The following is a 19,828-nucleotide window of genomic DNA, read 5'->3' as shown; positions in this document are numbered from 1 at the left end:
CGAACAGCGGACCAGAATTGTGATGATTTTTTTATTTCCTGTAAATGATGTGCTCTCCCCTCCAGGTTGTGCAGTGAGCTGCAGACAAAATGACGATATTGCTGAGGCAATGAATGGCTTTTTATGGGTCATCATTGTTTTGTTTTCTTTAATATGAGCATGTCATAAATCCCCTGATGTGTCATAGTTCATCTGTATTCTTGTAAAGCCGCTGAATATCTTGAGTGAAGTGGTACAAGCTTTGTTTATCCTATATCTCCATATCCATCTCCATTCTCTTTATGATATACCCACCTTCCCTCCTCATGCTTCAGGCATGTGTAAGAATAACAATCATCTTACCACAGGTAGCTATAAGAGCATTGCCTCCGGTAGATGGATAAACCAGTGTGGGGAATTACAGAGAATGAGATAGGAATCAGCCATCCTTAGTCAAGATGGAGGCCAGCTCTCAAATGGCGGTCTGCCAACCAAGCGCACAGCTATCTCTCCTGCTCCGGCAACCGCACAGCAGACCGGACACATGTCGACATCCATCATGATCATGTGTGACCCAAACTGGTCTAGTCCATGAACAATGTTTGTATAGAGTGAGTGGTACAGACTTAGTGACATGACAAACATTGCTTGGCCAAGCATTGGCCTGTATAGCGGCATGTATCCACCACATGGGAATACTCACCGGTTTGTGGTTTGTATTGCTGCTGCACCAACAGACTCAAACCTTTGACTTTTAAAAAAATGTCCATAACTAACCTCAAAACATTTATTGTCTGTTTGGAAGACACCATCAGCCCTTTGTTGACCGCCATTTGTGAAAGTACATATATATGTGCATGAATAAAAGAAAGAAAGAAGATTATAGTACATATATAGTACAACTAATTTTTATCAAGATAATGATGCATGTAGCGTCCATTGGCAACATGTCTCAACACTTTTTTGTTGTTGTTGCACAAATTCCACAAAGAACTAAACTAAGTGACTTTGTGCTATAAACAAGTATTGCTTGTGTAGCCAAAGCCTAATAGCTTATTACTCTGTGCCAGAGAACTGGATTGTTTTCCAAATACTATTAAAAACGCATCAGTGAGAAACACTGTTGTACTGGGTGCCATGTTTCCTCATTATCAAGAACCCTGGAGCTGTAGTTTGCTTTAAACAATCCTACATACATACAGCATCCTGGTGCTGTGATTACTCACTATAGACAACTGAGTATGTATTAATCCATGACTGGAAATGGTCCCCGACAAAAGCACAATTCCCTCCTGTTTCAGTAATATTTGAAAAACACCCAGGTGTTTTAATGAATGACTGAGCAGAGGTTTACATTCAGTAGGAACCAATGGGCACGAGGCTGAGTGCCACAGACAGGTTAAGGGAAAATACTCTGTCCATTGATAGAAAATATTGTTTGGATATTCGTTGGAAACTACAATAATACAAGCCTTGTTCTTTGAAGTTAGTCATGAGCTTTATGTGCCCAGTTCACTGCAGTATAAGAACATGACACTACCTTCATTGGAAAGACTTTTTTGGAAGTAATCATAATTAGTTATGTTGGCAATTTCATTTCCTACACGACTGCTATGTAATTAGAAGATAATGTGTAAGAGACAGGGTTCACCACAGAGATACAGACTGCTGAAACCCACTGAAACTCTTTTGCTGTGCAGAATCGTAGCAGGTCATTTTAGGGCGGAGCTATGAAGAAATTAATAAACACAGATAAGATGACAAATGAGACCAAAAAAAGAACAAAAGTTCATGAGAACTCATAATTGGCCGTCACCCTACAGTGACCCGAGAAGCAGCAGTTTTTCGTGAACCCGGTTTAAACTCTGAATCAGTCCTCTTTAGAAAGAGCTGCGTCGCATTTCTAAAGTTTCCTCTCCTTACTGTCGGTGAGTCACCCCCAAAGTACCTTGACACAGGGAGTAAACAAGCCTGCCTCTGTTCATCAAGGTAATCTTGTTTGCTCAGAGGGCAGCGTCTGCGCGGGACAGCACACTGCCACAGGGATAAAGGCCCACGCTGGAGATATTGTGATCCCTGTTTTCATGTCTTGAAAGGAGACATGGCTGGAGATGGCCTCGCAGCTTGGCATGTGTGCACACAAATCTGCGTGACGTCACTGGAAGGTGAAGGGTGGCCCCGCGAAAGCTGCATCACAGAAACCGTGGGAGGCACAAGTCAAACTGCATGAACTGATATAATAAAAACTAAATAGTTTTCACATCTTCTGTCTAAGAGGACTAAGGTTCAGGCTCTGACAGCTCTGTTGTTAAAATATAGAGCGGCCTTTTTGCTTCCGCACGAGGGGAGTTCACTATTCAAAGTGATCTCTGGGGTTCATAATTACTCTCCCAGTGAGCGGCCATCAAAAGCAGAGGGAGAGGATTGCAGTTGTGTCACAACAGAATAACTCATCCACTAATCCCTACAAGACTCTGCATCTTACCAAGGTGCAGCATCCACGACTTGACTCAAGCTCTTTGGTGGAAGGCGGGGTGTAGTGATGGTAGATAGGGGGTAAGAGTCACATTGGAATACTGAGTGAGTTTTCCTTGCAAAAATAGAACTGCAGAAATGATAAAACACAAGTCACATTCTCTCTCTCTTCTGGATGTCATGTTTTTTTTCTTCTTTTTCTTATTCTTATTCGTTCCATCGTCGAGTGTCAGTCTCTGCACCCCGTAACATTAATAGTTCACTATCATTCAGTAGTTTCAGCAAACCGAGTGCAGTGTTGAATAAAACTTCATTATGGACAACAGAACAACTCTTCTGGGTGACGGTAAAGGGTGGAGGAGCGCTTACGGAGGAAGATGTCAAGGAATGAGTAGAAATGGAACAACAGCATGTAGTGTCATGAAATCACACGGGAGTCAGACATCTTATGTCACAACATTATATATAGCATAATATTCCTCACCTGCTAAATCCAGTCAGCTCTTTTGGAAGTTAAATCAAGTGTTGAATTTCAGTTTTTTTACTATTTAAATGTAATGGAGGAGGCAGATGCAGCAAAAAAAGCAGTTACATGAAGCAATGTAGATATTTACAGACCTACTGTACACTGGCTTTGAAATTTCAGCTTTAGATATCTTCACTGCATCTTCCCCTGAGCAGATGGTCAGCCTGATGGAGACCTATGCACATAGAGATTTGCCTTATGTAGATGTACTGTACAGTGGAGCACGGTTGTTGCGGGGCATGCTGGGAAACAGTTGCCAAACACTTCAGTGGCATTTTGTAGTTGGAGACACATGGATGGTATGCTGAAGCACAAAGGATCTAACAATACCCTCTTCATTCATTCACAAATAGATTTTCTAATGTGAAATCTGTTTTATATTCTTGGCCTCAATGATTTTCAGGCTTTAACGTTATCTGTTGTGTTAAAGATTCTGTACATTGACTTTCATAGAGGGAAGGTTCCTCTCTGACAGCCTGCCTTTGTCTTGCATAGTTGGCTGTTAACAATGCAGCCTTAGGCTAGAAGCTAATAAGGCTGCAGGTTTCTAATCATGGGTAAGATTAAAGTCTTCTATATTATAAAATGCATCTTGTGTTTTGCCTTCATAGCACAGAAATATATTAATTATTAAGCAATATATGCTTTAATTATATTTGTTTGGCAGGAGGAAATGTAAAAAATTGCTTTAGACACAAAATATTCAAAATAAGCCAAACTGAGAGAGGAAGGAGAGATGTCTCTTAGCCTTAATGATGGTTCATAGTATCATTTTCTTACACGGCTGGTAAATGGATAAGCCGTGCAGCTCATTATTTTTAAGTACCCCCGCATTTCAAGGCAGTTGCTGCTGTTTTTTAGCCACACTAGATGTGTTGGTGGTGTTGTTTAAGATACCGGTGAGGCATGAAATATGATCCAGGAAGTCCAGTTTGATTAATGCGTTTAGAAGCTTATCAGATGCCAAAACGCTGCACAGTGGCGGCAACTACTTTAACTTTTGTAGTGATGCTACAGAGGTAACAGAGGAAATGTGGTGTTACATAGCAATCCGCCAGGAATGTGCTTCTGCATATATGTGATTGGTTTTAACGTAGCACCTTGCTGGATTGTGCTGCATTGCAGCAAAAGTTGATCGTGGTTCAACTTTTTTTGCACGACGACCCTGCGCTGTTTTGACCCAACACCACCTCTCCATGTGTTGGCAGACTGGCTCCATCCAAATGAATGAGAGAGCTGTGTTTTACCACCACTAGCGCCCGCTCATGAGGTTTAGCGTCACAGCCACAGCCACCGCCTTCAAACTACAGTCTGCTGTAAAACATGCATGAAAATCTACATAACACAAAGCACATTCTGCCGTTTTTTAAATCGCAGCCAAGTTCAAGTGTGGAAAGTGGTGCACATATTCTTTTTGTGTCTCCACATCATTTATACATCTGGACCCAGCTGACATATCTGGGGCTTTGCTTTCTGCCTCGCTGCCTGTCAGAGAGGAGGAACACTCTTTTGATTGGCAGGTTAAACTCTTCAAGGTCAGCTTGCTCTACAGCTCACCCTCTCAGTGTAGATTACGGTGGTAATATCTCTCCTGTCGAGTGTCACCCACCCCCCCACCCCCCTCGACCGGTTCTCCGTCTACACTCAGATCTAAAGATTGCGTCCTTTCCCTCCTCATCATGTCGTTACATAAGCTACTGCACAGGTTGTTGAGCATGGAGATTGTGCTGTATGTTACATTTGCCATATCCGGGGTTGCTGTGGGAGAAATGAATGTCATTTCTGCCAGTGATACCGATAGGTAGGGTTGGGGAATGGGATGTGGTTGCATGATTGCAGCCTCAGAAATTGGCCAACATCTGACTGGGGTCCATATTCCTCACAGGGATTTCATCTTTTAAATTAGTCTCTGCTTGAGATTCTATTCTTATAGTCTACTTAAAGTGAGTTAATGATAGAAGCCAGCTGGGTGGAATATCTACTAACTATCGACTAAAAGAAAACATCATGGGTAATGTGAAATGCTTAAAAGACAAGAAAAGAAAAGGGTTACAGTGCAGTATCAAAGTCAGTAGGTATTTTCTGTCCACAATTGTCCTTTAAGATCATAGAGGAGTTTATGATCCGTGACTCTAACTCACACAAAGCTAGAAAACCTTTGTGAAAGGTCGGAGCTTCCACTCAGTTATAACTTAAAGTCCATTCTGCCAGCTCTACCACCGAGAGAAAGAAAACAAATAATGCGCAGTAAAGAAATCATTTCAGAGTCGTTCCATAACATAAATTTTCTGAACTATTTCTATCCATTCAGGGATTGCTACTGACTCTTTGCTCTGCCACTTCCTGCTTATTGCTTTTTTACTCACTGTTAGTAGTGAGTGTAATAAATATCTGTCGTGCTTTTTTCAGCCCAGTTGGTAGGTTTCCCAAATAAATAACACTAAAATAAAAACCTTATCTCTGCTGCCACATCTAACCAGTAAGACACATGATCATTATACATTCGCCAACACTGTACGTTTGGTCAGACTCGATCCTTTCTCACCAGTGGTTTTGATGTTTTTGTACTTTTGTATTATTGTTGTTCAAAGGTATCTAAATCGTTATTGGAGGATATTATACTTTATGAATCCTGACACGTCCTTACTTGCCCCTTAATGACTATATGTCCAGTTGAGCAGGTATGAATCAGTGACAGGTGTCACCAAATGTAGTATTTGTGCATTCTTTATAAATCTGGGTCTTTGGATTCTTTGCAGAGAGTTATAGTCTCATGTATCCAGGGAAATATAAGAGAGCAACAGTGAGGTGGACTAATACCTCCAACCAGAGAGGTATTTAGAAGAAGAATTGTTATTGTGAGTCCCAGTATTTTATGATCAGAATCAATGAGCAGAAGGATTGGAGGAGCAAATGTGAAAACACAGCAGGAAACAGGAACTTGTGCAGATGGCTGCTGAAAGTCACAAAGGCAAACACTCAGCCGCTAGTGACCGATATCACGATGACATGCTCACTGTGTTCCGATCATGCTATTTGTTATGCATGCATATTTAGCGGCGCATTTCAAGCGGTGACGCGTCGTCGATTTGTGCACATGATTGTAACGGGACTCGTTGTCACCACAGCCTGAACTCTCTGTGTGCGACACATCTCACATACATGTGAGAACAGCTGGAAAGCGTGTGAATGCGGTGCGAGCAGCCCTTCAGTCCCCAGTATGAACCCAGGATACAGCTAATATATGGTGCTATTAGGAAAAATGAAGAGGGGCTGTGTACACCCACAAACACAAGCAGTAAAGGTTCTCGTGGGTTTGTAACTGAAATTGAGTGACGCAGAGCTGTGTAAAGTGGAATTTATTTACCTTTTCACTTTTCATTCAGTTTTTCTGATAAGACATGACAGTTTCATTGAAATGTGAATGAATGCGCTCTCTGGAAATACTTTTCCTTTATGCTCCTGCCAAGTAAGGGGTAACAGCGTTTAATCTGTGCATCAGTCGGTCGATAAATACACTTTTCAGAATGAATGGCAATCAGAATCAGTCGTAGCACATTCACACAGATACAGAACAAAGTGGTGATGATTGTTTCATCGCCTCCATTTTCTAACCACTAGTGATTGTGCCTTAGGACAGGGACGTTGGTTGAGTTATACCACTGGTTAGATTGCCTTGACATTCGTTCGGCTGGATGAGTATTCATGGTCCCTAGAGGATGAATCATAATAATTTTGGGAAGCTGCTTGACCTTTTATCTTGCAACATCCTTTCCAACAAAATATCTCATAAACCAGTGGCCAAATTTATATTAAATTTGTTGTGGGTATTCACAGTCTCGATAGGATGATTCACACTGACTTTGGTGGCCTCCTGACCTTCCATTCATAATTCACCATTGACAGACACGTCCATGAAAATATATCCTGAAAACCAATGGGCACATTTCCAGTCCACAAAGGGTGATTCATATTGATTCTGAGGACCCACTGACCTTTCTTACGCCACCATCATGCCCAAATTTCTATGTATACACAAGAAATCTATTTACTGAACACTTTCATGCTCCCCAGAGGATCAACGTTTTCCATTTCTCCAGGTCAAACTATCAACGCTGTAGGCGAACTAATGGATGGGTTATAGTTGCAAACAGTGTACAGTGCTGTAGTTTATTTAAATGTCAAGCTTCAATTGAGACTGGAGTGTAAAACCAAAGTGGACCAAGGGGAAGCCTAAATTAGGTTTAAAGAAAAAACAGATTTGTGTTTTCATTCACAACATAACTGTATCTCTTATGTGTCTCTTCTGTTGTGTTAGCCATGTTTAGCACTTCAGATTTTGATTTGGATCTTACCCAAGATAAAGTGTTATTACAACTCATACTTATTTACTTTATCACTTAATCTATCATTTTTGGATACATCATTGAATTCTTGAGTATTTAAATCACATTGCATTGCTTATTTTGTCCATCCAACAATCCAAAGCTCACAGTTTTCAACGCCATAAAACAGAAACTTCTTCAAATTCTCACATTTAAGAAGCTGTCAATCAACTAGCATTTGATGAATTATAGACTATTCGGTCCAGCACTAAAAGCAATTATGCTTTGCAGAACATTATTAGCCTTATGAGAGAAATGTACTGCCCTGGAAATCTTCCCACCCCTCTCAGCATCTGTCTGGACTAGATCCCCAGCTGTTCTCAGTACAGGGCCCCTGACTACAGCCAATTGTCTATGAAAACAGTTCATCGATAATGGAGATCTTGCCACCCCACAGCTGATAGGTGCAGATTACTGAACCGATGGAACAATCAACAGGTGCAGAAGACGTAGGCTTGTTTATCTGCGTCTATTCTTTGGATACAGTTGTTTGAGCCCATTGTGCATGTTGATTATTTGGAGATTTCAGTTGCAAAGCAGCTTTGGTGTCTTTGTCTTGTGCACCTGTTGTTCATTTCTTTCAGAGTAGTTTTAGTGCAGAAAGATCTTCAAATGGATTTACAGTACAACACATCTCACCAACAACCCTTTGTCTAGTTTAACCAGCTAGTTACCATTATACCAAACAAAGAATTACACGACAGACAGTTTCTCATTCATTTGTGCAAACATGGTCTTCTTCCATCTCCTCTAGATCGGAGCGTCTGCCGGTGAGCGAGGAGGTAGCATTTAAAGAGACACAGCGGCAGGCGTTGTTGAGTTAAAGGTGAGTCTCTCTTCCTTTTACCAATGGAAACACAGAGCAGCAGACATCTGTTTTCACTGTAGTGCCTGTGGTCTGCAGTGGCAGGGTCAGCGTCAAGTGGCCCGCAGCAGAACGAATGCAGGGTTTCCTTTTCTTTTTTTTCTACTACGGAGTTTCCAAATCTCAGGGGTCCAATCCGTACCAGTGTTTTAGGATTTTGTTATGTTATGTCCATATTTATTTCTTTATTTTCCTTTGAAGTTTTCTCCAATTTCTTGATGTAACCTTCTGGTTTTCTCCATGGATGTCAGTGAAGTTTCATTTAAACCTCATTTAAACCCTTAGCATGTTTGCTATAAACAGCCTTACCATCCTATATCTTGCTGGGTACACTTCTAAATAGAACATGATTAAAATGGCAGCTTTCTGGGTTCATTAGAATATTATATATTATCATAATTTATTTTACAGATGGTAGATGATTATGGGAGATGATGTGTCCTAACTTTTTCTACTTGGATGAAAATGCAACAGCATATGTTCGAAAAAGAATTATTTACTCTGTGTGGAATTACTGAAGCTGCTTAGCTGCATATTTACTGGTTTAATCAAAGGTTATTTTATTGGAACATACTCAGCTCAAACCCAAAGTGTACTACAAACTCACAGGGAGGCTGACACTGTGAAAATATGAATAAAAAATTAGCAAGTCTGCGTTGACCCTGGAGGACACTGCTTGGAGGACCAATTTATGGATGCACCCACTGTGTAGATGCAGGGTCCGGAAAAACCGCCGAGCTGTCAGTCGTGCAGTTTGTTTCCCCGGCAAGCGCAGCCATCCGCTCGTCTTCACGCTGTGACAATACGTTGCTTATGGGTACAGGACATATGGTTTGAATAATGTCATGTTGATTTTACCTTATCTCAGAGGGGATTAGAATCACAAGCCCGACTATACAGTACATCCACCTGTCATCGTACCAGCCACGTTATCAGGACGAGAAGAAGAAGAAAAACGGGATGAATCATGTGTTGTCTGGGAATCTCATGGTAACTCTTTCTCATGCTGAATACTAAGTACAGAATGAGACTTGGGACTTTGTTGTTTCATATCAACACATGCCCACATGAATATTGATATGGAAATGTGTTAAAGTCCTAGTTGGAACTTCTCTTAATGCTGCTTTTACGGCCAATAGAAATGTAACTGGTTGTATTAATGTTTGATTTGTTAGTAACAGTGAAACTTTTCTCTAAATTAAAATCGTATTCATCATCATATAACACATTGTACTAAATTATAGCCAATTAAGAGTCCAAGCAAATGAAAAAGGCCAGTAGCAATCAAACCTTAAGTCGTACTAGAAGCCATCCTAGATACCTTCAATTACATGAATCCTGTCTATTATACTTGTGCTGTGACTTCAAAGCTGTGTGGTTTGCTGATGTGAGCGTAAATGTATTTTCGTAGAGCTGTAATATTAGTCATTTAACTGATTTGCCGACTGACAGATCATTAATCTGATTCTGAGATGTGCATATTCTGTAGTTTCCTTTCATGACAGTAGACAGACATTTGAATATATCTACTCGGCTTTATCTGTAATAGAAATAATTCTTCCCAATCTAAAATCCCAAAATGCAAGGGCTGGGTAATGTGGCTAAAATTAACATCAATGATATTAATGGGAATTCTTCTGGTAACAGTGTACAGCATATGACAATATGGAAAATGTGGATGAAAAATCCTGCGTAAAATGATCACATTAATGCTCAGTGCAATTAGCACTTTTCTGTTTGATGCATTACAACAGAACAAAGCCTTATTAATAAAACACATTTCAAACACTGAGGTAATTCAAAGTGCTTTACACAGAACAAGAAATGAATGAGAATGACATTAAAAAACAACAAGAAATAAAAACCAGGATAAAAGCAAGTTAGACAGAACAAAATAATTCAAATGAAATAAAATATACAACGATAATAGTAGACCTGAAATCCAGTTAAAGTGACTAAATTGTAACAGGATTGTTAATATCTAATTACAGTTTCATTAATTTAAACAACAGAAGTTTGTAGAGCGATAAATGTGATCGATACCAACCAAAGTTTACTGGAATGACAACCAACCGTGAGATGTACTTTACTTTGAAGTTACTGTGCAACGCTCAGCATTCATATTCTGATACATTTGGTGTATTTACAATGTAAAAGAAGTCACAGACTTTACATGTCACTGATCATCCTCAAGAGTCTGACTCAAAAAGCGGAAATCCAATAAAGAAAAAAAAAAGAAAAAGCCTTAGGTTCGGCTTTAGCTGAAACGGTGCATTGACAGAGATTAGAGTTACTAGAGATCATATTTTCCACTGTGGCGGAGCAGAGACTTCATCCATGCTGACGCTGGCATATTAGTTTTGATACAACCTGGCTGCTTGGCTTGTATTTTATCATGGCTTTAAACCTCTGCAATCCTCCCTGTGCTGTCAAACGGCATCCTCTCACTCCACACTTCTATGTTAAAGTCCGTATTCAACCGCCAACGCTGGTTCAGGCAGGGTTCAGTGGCTATTTACTGAGGCATTGTGAGTGATTCTGGCCTTGTTAAATCCCATTTTGTTTTGTGAGCGTCGTAGCTCGGGCTCCTCCAGGCTTGTGAAGGTGGAGGACGAAGCCGGCATGCCAACTGGGGACCCAAAGAGCAGTTCAATTTTTCATCCTTATTGCCCATGACACATCCAAAGTGGCAGAGCACCGTTCCACGGAGAGACGGAGGACGGGAGAGAGGGAGGTAAAGTGTGGAGCGCGAACTGGAAAGAGAGTATCTCCACTTCCTGTTTCTGTACTCCTGAGCAAGGCTCCAATTTTCTTTGCCAGAACAATGTAGTTCACCAGCGTCCATTAGGATCACACCTCTTTATAACTTACTCCACTTTCAGGCTTGTAGTTTAGCCTGAGAATGAATGCAGGTTGAGAGCTCGCAAGAGTGCATTAGAGTCCAGCGAACTCCATGACACCAGCTAAATGAAGATGCTACATCCACCCTTTACCCCCGTCTTTCACTGCAGCTTGAGCCTCCACTGCACAGGGCTTATTTTTTTGTTGAAACCATGTGTCATTTTAATCACACATGAGTTTCTTGTCTGTACAGTACGTGTGTAATTAGCAAAATAATTCTAGTGCGAATCATCTTGTGTGTTTTGATTAAGATAGATCCATGTTGTTGGAAAAAATGTTGTGCCAGTCAACTGTTGTAATTTTAGCTGGATTTTATTTTATTTTTTGATGTGATTACTTCCTGTTTTTCTTCTACCTTAAGATTGAAGTGAAAATATAATTAACGAGGTCCGCTGTAATACCAAAAAATATTTTTGTTTCCTCATGAAAGACAGAAGTGATGTGCTTTGATGCATCTTTAAACAGCTTTCAGTGATTCAGCAGCGAATAAACAAGACTGTCACACGCGAGCCGTCTAGTGATGGAGGGCCGTGAAGGGCACTGTCAAGGTGACTTCTGAGGGGCTGAGAATAGGGGGTGGGATCGTTGGTACGTGGGGTGTGACTTCGGAGAGGCTACGTGATGGACAAATTTTTAATGAGAGAGGCCCCCCTACACACACACACACACACACACACACACACACACTTTTGCTTTCATTCTCACGCTTGAGATTAAGATCTCTTGTTGTAATTATTGCTCTGCGAGGCGGCCTAATTCTGCCAAGACGATAGCATCACACCCGTCAGGTGCTATAGAGGGTATCTGGCACCAGCTGTTCATGTCCTTTACATGTTCCGGTGGGCTGCAGTGGAAGGTAATGGTACCGTTATGTGATGTCTGTTGATCGACTGGCTTCTGGAGAGCTGCCAAACCTCCCGGCTTTCCCGCGCTTCCTTCCAGGAAGTGGAAAAGAAAAGGGAAAAAATAAATAAATAAATAAAATGAAGAAAGACAGAAAGAAACCCTTGGGTGATTGGTATTTTTAACACCTGATGTACAATAAGGGCATCAATCATCCTACGCAGTCCCAAGAAACATATGGCTGGATGCTTTCCCTCCCCTAAACACAGGGGCTTGACAGACAGAGTCAATCCTGCCTAATGAGCGAACATGCTACCATGTACTGTACTGTCTGTTGTGAACAGCGCGGCACCGATCTCGCCAGACTGCTTTCATCAGCACGCAGACAGAGTACACATCCACCCAGAGAACCTTTGTCAGGATTCATTCCTCATAAAGTTTCTCACAAAGACTGACTTCCTGTGTAGACTGACAGCCAGTTGGAGTATAAGGAGAGAGAGAAAGAGAGAGAGAGATAATACTGAGAGGCTATAGCTGCAAAAAAAAATCAGCCTAGCCTGAGAGTCTAGACCGGTTATTCTTTCCTGGTTCAAAGCTGCCATACCACTGTATGTGAGAAGAGGATGAGAAGCCACCATACTCAACTTCCAATTATCACATTTTTGTTTTCACCTAGAGCTCAAGTAGCAACAGTTTGAAAAACCTGCTGGCTCCAGCTTCTTGCACGTGAATATTTGATGCTTTTTTTTTGTCATATAATTCTTCATTTAATATCTTTAGTTATTGGACGGCCGGTTGGATGAAACAAGCTTATCTGAAGATGTCACCTTAGGCTTTGAGAACTTGTGAAGGACATTTTCTGTGTGTCATTTAAAATGATTTATGAAGTGAGCAATCATTACAGAAGATACTTAGTTGCCCTACTCCAGTCTAATCTTTATTAAGAGTGTTAACACTTAATCTTGACTTATGCATTATGAAAATCTGTTACTAAAGTGTTTTCCTTCAAGAAAAGCTAAAAGCAGCACTTAATCCAATGAACTGATTAACAGCATGACACCCTTTGAACGACAGATGAGTTTAGGCGCTTGTTTATTTAAACTTCTGGATTATTTAAAATTCTGGATTCAGGAATGTAACCAAGAATCTATTATAAGTAAATAATCACCTTTTGTTTACATCTAAACATCACTGTGGAGATGAGTGTTACACTGATGACTCTGCGGAGCTTTCTTCTTTCATTTGTTAATGTCATTTAAATCCGTTAGTAATCTACAAATTCTGTCTTTGCACTAATGGCCTGCTTCAGTGTGTTGGTATTAATAATAAGTTAATTATGACGAGGTAAACAGATTTTCTAAAATGATCTTTTATCGTGTTTACTTTAATTGTTAGGAATAGAAACATGATAAAAAAAAAATTGCCAGTGATTAGTTTTTGTTTGCCTCGTTAAATGTTTGAAATAAAAGGTTTAAGCGTCACAGAATGAACTACATCAACACCACCCTCAGCCAACAGTTTATTTTACAGGAGGACCGATCAGAGGCCTGACTAACTGAATTACTTCACACACCATAGTCTATGGTCTTTACTTGGCAAGTGGAATAGGATCATTATTTTGGTAGACTGTCATAAGATTCACCAATACAGCAGTGGGCGTTTAGATAAGGGTGAGGTTGGGTGCCTTCATCGTAAAGCTTGAGTGATTTGAAGGAGCCCTGAATAATGTGTGTGTGTGTGTGTGTGTGTGTGTGTGTGTGTGTGTGTGTGATCAGAATTTAAAGCGAGAAAAGCCTATTCATTTCTTGTAATTGTAGTTGAATGGCGAGCAGTTAATTACCCGGTAATGCATTTCCGTGATTCCTCCCTTCCTGGTGGCGATTGTAGGTCTGTGGTCGAGCGCGTGCATGTGCATGTGCTCACATGTCGAAGTCCATATGTCACTGTGCATCTGCGTTTGCACGGATGCTTGTGCAGCATGTACAGTATGTGGGTTTGGAGTGTTATCACGCCGCTGCAGCTTATGCACCTATAGATGTCGTGAAGAAGCTGCTTCATGTTGGGTGACACATGGGGCAAGTCAGGGAATAAGGAATTAAAATAAAATTTGCTGACAGACCCTAAGCTCCACTGGCATTGGGATGAATTTGTTGCAAAGGTGAACGGCACTTAAAGTGGATGATGTGCATTTGTGGATGTTGCTAGAGTGAGGAACTCGGAGCACATACATGCAGTGAGAGTGAGATTGCATTTCTGGCGTGTTTATATGTCAGTCTGAGCAGAGGAGCGAGTGCTGTTCAGTGTTTGATCGTGACTTTCCTGCCTGTGTGGGAGCTGCTGCTACTCCCACGCATCTCTCTCTCTCTCTCTCCCTCTCTCGCTCTTTCTCTCTCTCTCTTTCTCTTTCTCTCTCTCTCTCTCTCCTTCTTTCTCTCTCTTTCTCTCTGTCTCTTTTCTCTTTCTCCAAATCCACTGGTCTTTAACCTCAGCTCATTTCTCACTTAACCACTAATCTCTCTGTGTCACAACTATCCATAAAAGAAGAGAGGAAGTTAGCCTTACAGCTGATCCCCGATGGCATCCCACATAGATTCATGTCAGAAAAAGTCATTTCCATAATATCACACCACTTGAAAACTACAGTGCTTTAAAAAAAAAGCTGCTGTGATAGGGTTAACTTATACTTGTAACATAATGTATGGACTCTCCCCAAACACACACACAGCTCCATCATTTTCTGTTTGTGTGAGAACTGCACAAAAGCATTATGTTTTCTGATGATGCTTTCTTTAACATACAGAAAACATATAGAAAAACATATTTACATTGAACATGATGCATAATGCATGTCGTCCCCTCTCACACTTTCAATTTATATGCTAAAAAATGTGTCTGACAGAAGGGGATGTTTTCCGATGACAATGCAAAAACAACTTTTGCATATTGTGAAATTTCACTCTGGCTGACCTTGGAGGCTCCATGTGGCTGGGCGGTAACGGGGTTGCTAAGGTAATTTAATTACCAGACCCTCCACGGGCAAGGGTAATTACTGCTCTCTAAATCCCCACTAATCCCCCTTCTGAGTCCCCTACACAGACTCGGCCCGGGGCGCTGTAACAGCCAGAGCCGACTTCTCCATCCCGTCCCAGACATAGAGGGGCCCTCCAAAAAAAAAAAAAAAGAACACATACTGCTCACTGTTCTGCACAGAGATGCTCCTTGGTGGCTTGATTTATGAAAGATGTGTTCTCTCCGTACTGTACTGTGTGTGTGTGTGTGTGTGTGTGTGTGTCAGCCTTAGTGTGTCTTTCAGTCCAAAGGGCTCCAGTCATCATTCTCAATGAATTCCTCTCACGTTGCCATCCCTCCACCCCATGTGTCTGAGTCAAGGGGACTCTCGGGTCAAAAGGGCCACTCATCTCTCCATAACAATGTCGTAATTATCACTGCTGGGATGAATAGGATGTGACCTCTGTGAGCAGCAGCGCCTGGTGACCGGAGTTAGAAGGAGGAGGAGCGGAGGTAAAGGCTACTGAGCATGTTAATCACACTCCAGGAAACAGCTGGAGTCATCAACATAGCCTCTGCTGGGTTTTATGTTTTAATAAAAGTAATAAACAGATAAATAAGCTTGATGCAGCAGCGTGGTACTATAGTGGTGCAAGTGTGTCCGATGCTTTGGAATGTACATTGGGTGTTCTCCTTGTTCCATTGTTTTTAGATCCGTGTTTTTACAAATTGCAGACAATTAAAGTTGCACTAATCAAAATTTGTATATATCAAAAAAAAGGAAAAAAAATAACTACATGTAATGTAAGTGATGTCACTCATAATTATCACATGCTTTTTTAGCATCTTTTCAACTAATTGTTTTAGGTTTACATCCCACAACTGAGACAGCTAAAGAGCCAGATACTGTATTTCCCACATGAGTCGGTGGAGACCAAAACAGAGCTAAAGGGGGAGTGAATATTGAGGTTATGTTCATCAGGTGGCCAGAAACAGGACTCCAAATGAATGCTAATGTTGCTACATGTCTGCTGGATGTGTTAATAAGCAGCTGTTTGCTAACACATTCACCATATGTCACCACTGATAGCATTGCATGTTTGCATGTTGTTCTGAACATGCTACTTGGTGCATTCAAAGATGCTCCAACATCAGAGACTTCAGGGATTTTAGCAACTCTTTTCATGTAAGAATGAAAAATATAAATATATATAAAATATGCACAATGTCTTGTTTGTATTGAGTTAAGATTGATTCTCCAGTAACAAAATGCAATGAATTTTGACAGCCTACTCTTGAGTTTGTGTTGTCAGAGCACCAATCAAATGCACATCATGACAGTAGAACTTGACAAAATAATAATAATAACACATTTAAGAAAAATGACAAAGAAATAACATTCATAACACACAAAACTAAATGGAAATTAAATCAAACAAAAACACTTAGATGTTGATAACAAGCTTTGAATGATGGTTAACAGAGAGTATTTGCAACTTGTAGCGGATTGGTTGATAGATTCAAGATTCAAACCACACAGTTATGGTCTTTTAAGTAACCAAATAACCTAATGAGTTATTAGCAGTTTAAAAATGGAGATATTGGGGAAAACAAGCAGCTCCTCGGGCTTCCTCTGCTCCTCTTCTAACCCAGATGTCAGCCAAACATCTGTGTGACATCAGAGGCATTGCCAAGTGTTACTGACCCTAGCAGGTGTTCTGTGTGTAACTGTGTGCACTGTATGTGTGTGTGTATGGGGTGGGAGTTTGTGTACAGTTCTGTATCTGCAGCATGCATGTGAGTCGGAGAAACCAGGCGGTGGTGAAAGGAGCACCTGTGTGCATTGAAAAGAGTTGTCTGAATAGCTCCATATTTGAACAGCCACTTATCCACCGATAAAGCTGCAAGTGATTCGTGGCAGCTTCCTGCCTGTGGTTGAGAGAGAGAGAGAGAGAGAGGAGAGAGAGGATGAGTGGGAGAGAAATCAGAGAAAGACAGAAAGAAAGATTAAATGAGAGCATCAGCTGTAATTAGGGCTACTTTCCTCCATTTGGAAGTGCATGTCTGTGTCTCAGAGAGAATTAGCACTGGATACTCCGGGTGGGTCACAGCAATACAACATGAATGGATTAACGGGGCAAAAAGTAAGATTCATTCAGTGTCTCAAAATGAGTGCAGTTGATCTGCAGAGATCAGTGTTTATTGTTGACCATTGGTGCTGACTTTGTGAATGAAGGTTGCAGGATGCAAAGCACTGCCAAGTGTGCCATGTGGGTGGGCAATGGTGGTAAATATTGAGCCTTTTTGTTGCTACACAAGAAAACCGGTTTTACGAAGAGTCTTCTAATATTAATGTTCTTGTGTGGCAGTAGCATTAGCGTAAGCAAAAGCATTTCCTAAATGAATGTAATGTAATGAGGCTGGTAACAATCACAGCATCAGCTCATTTGGTGCCCTTCACTACATACTGACAGTCCAGAAATGTTTGTTTCCTATTAGGAAACTTAGATGAAGATTGGCAAGTGCAAAATATGCTGCCATGGGCAGATGATGTCTCCTTTTATACGGCATATTGAAAGTGCAGCGGTCACCTTGTGAGATGCAGCTGCTTGACTCTTATCAGGAGAGTGTCTCCTTTCCCAGTGTGCCCACACAAACACACACATATATTATATATATATATATATATAGATAGATAGATAGATAGATAGATAGATAGAAATACCCATGACTTCCCTGAATGTTGAGCAGCAAAAGCAATTTAGTCAGTACTGGTTTCGCTAGGCAAGTTAACAAAAGCGACTTCCTGTTCTGAAGCTTCACCTTCAGTAGCTGAATAAACCCAGTGATTTACAGTATCCAAAGGTGACCATTCAAATGCTCCTGACATTTGGGAAATTGTCCTTTTTGTGTCTCCTTTTATTTCCCCACCTTTTTCCTTAAATGCCATTTCCCCCTTTTCATTCTCTCTGACCCCGCTGATCTCTCTTCTTTCTTTTTTTTCTTGTTCCAGTTAGGTTGACCACTGCGAGCCCCGGTTTGAAAGATTTGATTTTTTTTGTTATGGTTTTATTTCATTCATTTCTTTTGAAATGTGTGCTGCCCCCCCCCCCCCCCCCCCAAAAAATTGAGATGATGAAAGTTGCTGTTGCAGGCAAAGGGCATGCTGGATGTTTGTCTTTTTTTTTTTTTTTTTATTTTACGTGGGCGTTGCAGTTGACACTTAAAAGGGGGTTGAATTTTGTTAAAATTCAAAAGCTTTTGATGACACTGCTGCACCGTTTGGTCATTATGTTCAGTCTGACCATTATTATTTTAAGCTAAAGCTAATTTGAAATGGAGAGGAGTTCTGTTTATGGTGCATAGTCTCTGAAATGACATTTAAATTAAAGGTATATTTAACACAATTATGGCTTTAAATAAAAATTGGTCCCTCCAGCTTGGGAGCTGGTGGTAATACTTAGACAGCGTGGTAGTTTTTGGCCCCGTGTTGATGTTATGTGTCAGTGCTGGTGGTTCTTCTACACTGCGCTGTTCAGAAGTCACCTGTCAGTCAACAACTCTGTCATTTCCTGACGTCTTTTTACTTGAAGTTTGAGTTGGAGGTGGCACTCGATTCCACAGCGTTTCTATCACTGCTTCAGAAAACTACCCAGTTCGTCTTTTGATTGAGAATTAAATTGTTGACAGCACTAATATCTCGCACGAATTCTCAAAGATACCAAAATGAAGTGGTAATTTATGGAATCTGAATGCAAGGGCTCCAATGTAGGAGAAATATATTCATTCTCCTCATTCCAGCAGAAAATAGAAAATCTTTTTCCCTATGTCTTTTTAATGTCACTCTGGTAGTTTTTAGTTGTTTTACCATACATGGATACACACTGCACTTTTAGAGCCCAGTGAAGACATTAATCTGCATTCAAAGACCCAAGTTTGGTCATTAGCGATTTCACAGATGCCTTACATTTTTCCTGTTCAGTGCGCCATTAATCTCAAACAACTGGAGTGTTTACTCTCTTTCTCAGAGAAATTGTTTGGCCAAAACTGTTATATTCTTAGACAGTTTACGTTTTGAAGGGAGATAAGCCTCGAGGTGTGCAATTTCCCAGCCCCTAGCTGTGATAGCTGATGGACTCCGCAGTGCTGGGATGTGTGTTTAGCCGACTTTGTTGGGAAAGACAACAGAAATTCTCCACAGAGGATGGCCTGCGATGCTCAGCATGGATGCACTTCGTCCTCTGCTCATTAGGGTCAAGCCATAAGACTGCTGGGCCTCGAATCTGCACCGACCATATCTGCATCGATTCCCCCCACAGCCACACAACATAACACACACACAGAGCCAGTGAACCAAAGCTTATGTACAGAGGAGCAAGCTGTGCGGTGTCCAGGCAGGGTGTTAGTTGGTAATCATTAACACAGACTCCCTGTTTGCTTTGCCTCAGTCCTGCCTATATGTCTGTTAGCTTTTACGTGTGTGTGTGTGTGTTTGTAAACAGTGCCTTGCGTCTCATTGTGCTTTATTCAGCCTGCACTTTATTTACACGCTGACTCTCTTCACAGAATACACATGTAACATCTGTTGGCGCCCGCAGTCACAGATCTCACAGTATTAGTATTTGCCACAGACAGAGCGTAGAAGGCAGAAGTTCTGTCAGGTGGGATGGTTCCCGTTCATATGCCTTCATCATTAATCCGCAGACAAAACAAGCAAACACTTTGAAGGTAAATTCAAGGATTTCCCGGGGAGAGGATTGATTGGATACAAGATGATCCGTCAAGGAAATGAGTGTGTGGCTGGAGAGGCAGACAGGAAGCACAGAGAGGACAAACACACCAGCG

The 19,828-nt window shown here is 41.1% G+C and overlaps 1 protein-coding gene across 3 annotated transcripts in view; it reads left to right on the top strand.

Moving 5' to 3' along the window:
* The window catches only part of syt1 (synaptotagmin 1), a 161,051-nt gene that overhangs the window by 56,216 nt on the left and 85,007 nt on the right, over window positions 1-19,828 (top strand). The window contains exon 1 of one of the 3 annotated variants that reach the window (XM_022749479.1): window positions 8,136-8,191. The exons of the other annotated variants lie outside the window; for them this stretch is intronic. The gene's annotated coding sequence lies outside the window, so the exon portion shown is untranslated. Of the gene's footprint in view, window positions 1-8,135; window positions 8,192-19,828 lie in introns of those variants that run through there. 3 annotated transcript variants of the gene reach the window in all.

This window comes from Seriola dumerili, unplaced genomic scaffold, assembly GCF_002260705.1.
Source record: "Seriola dumerili isolate Sdu_G_001 unplaced genomic scaffold, Sdu_1.0 BDQW01000138.1, whole genome shotgun sequence".
NCBI lineage: Eukaryota > Metazoa > Chordata > Actinopteri > Carangiformes > Carangidae > Seriola > Seriola dumerili.
This window is presented reverse-complemented; position numbering and strand designations above follow the sequence as displayed.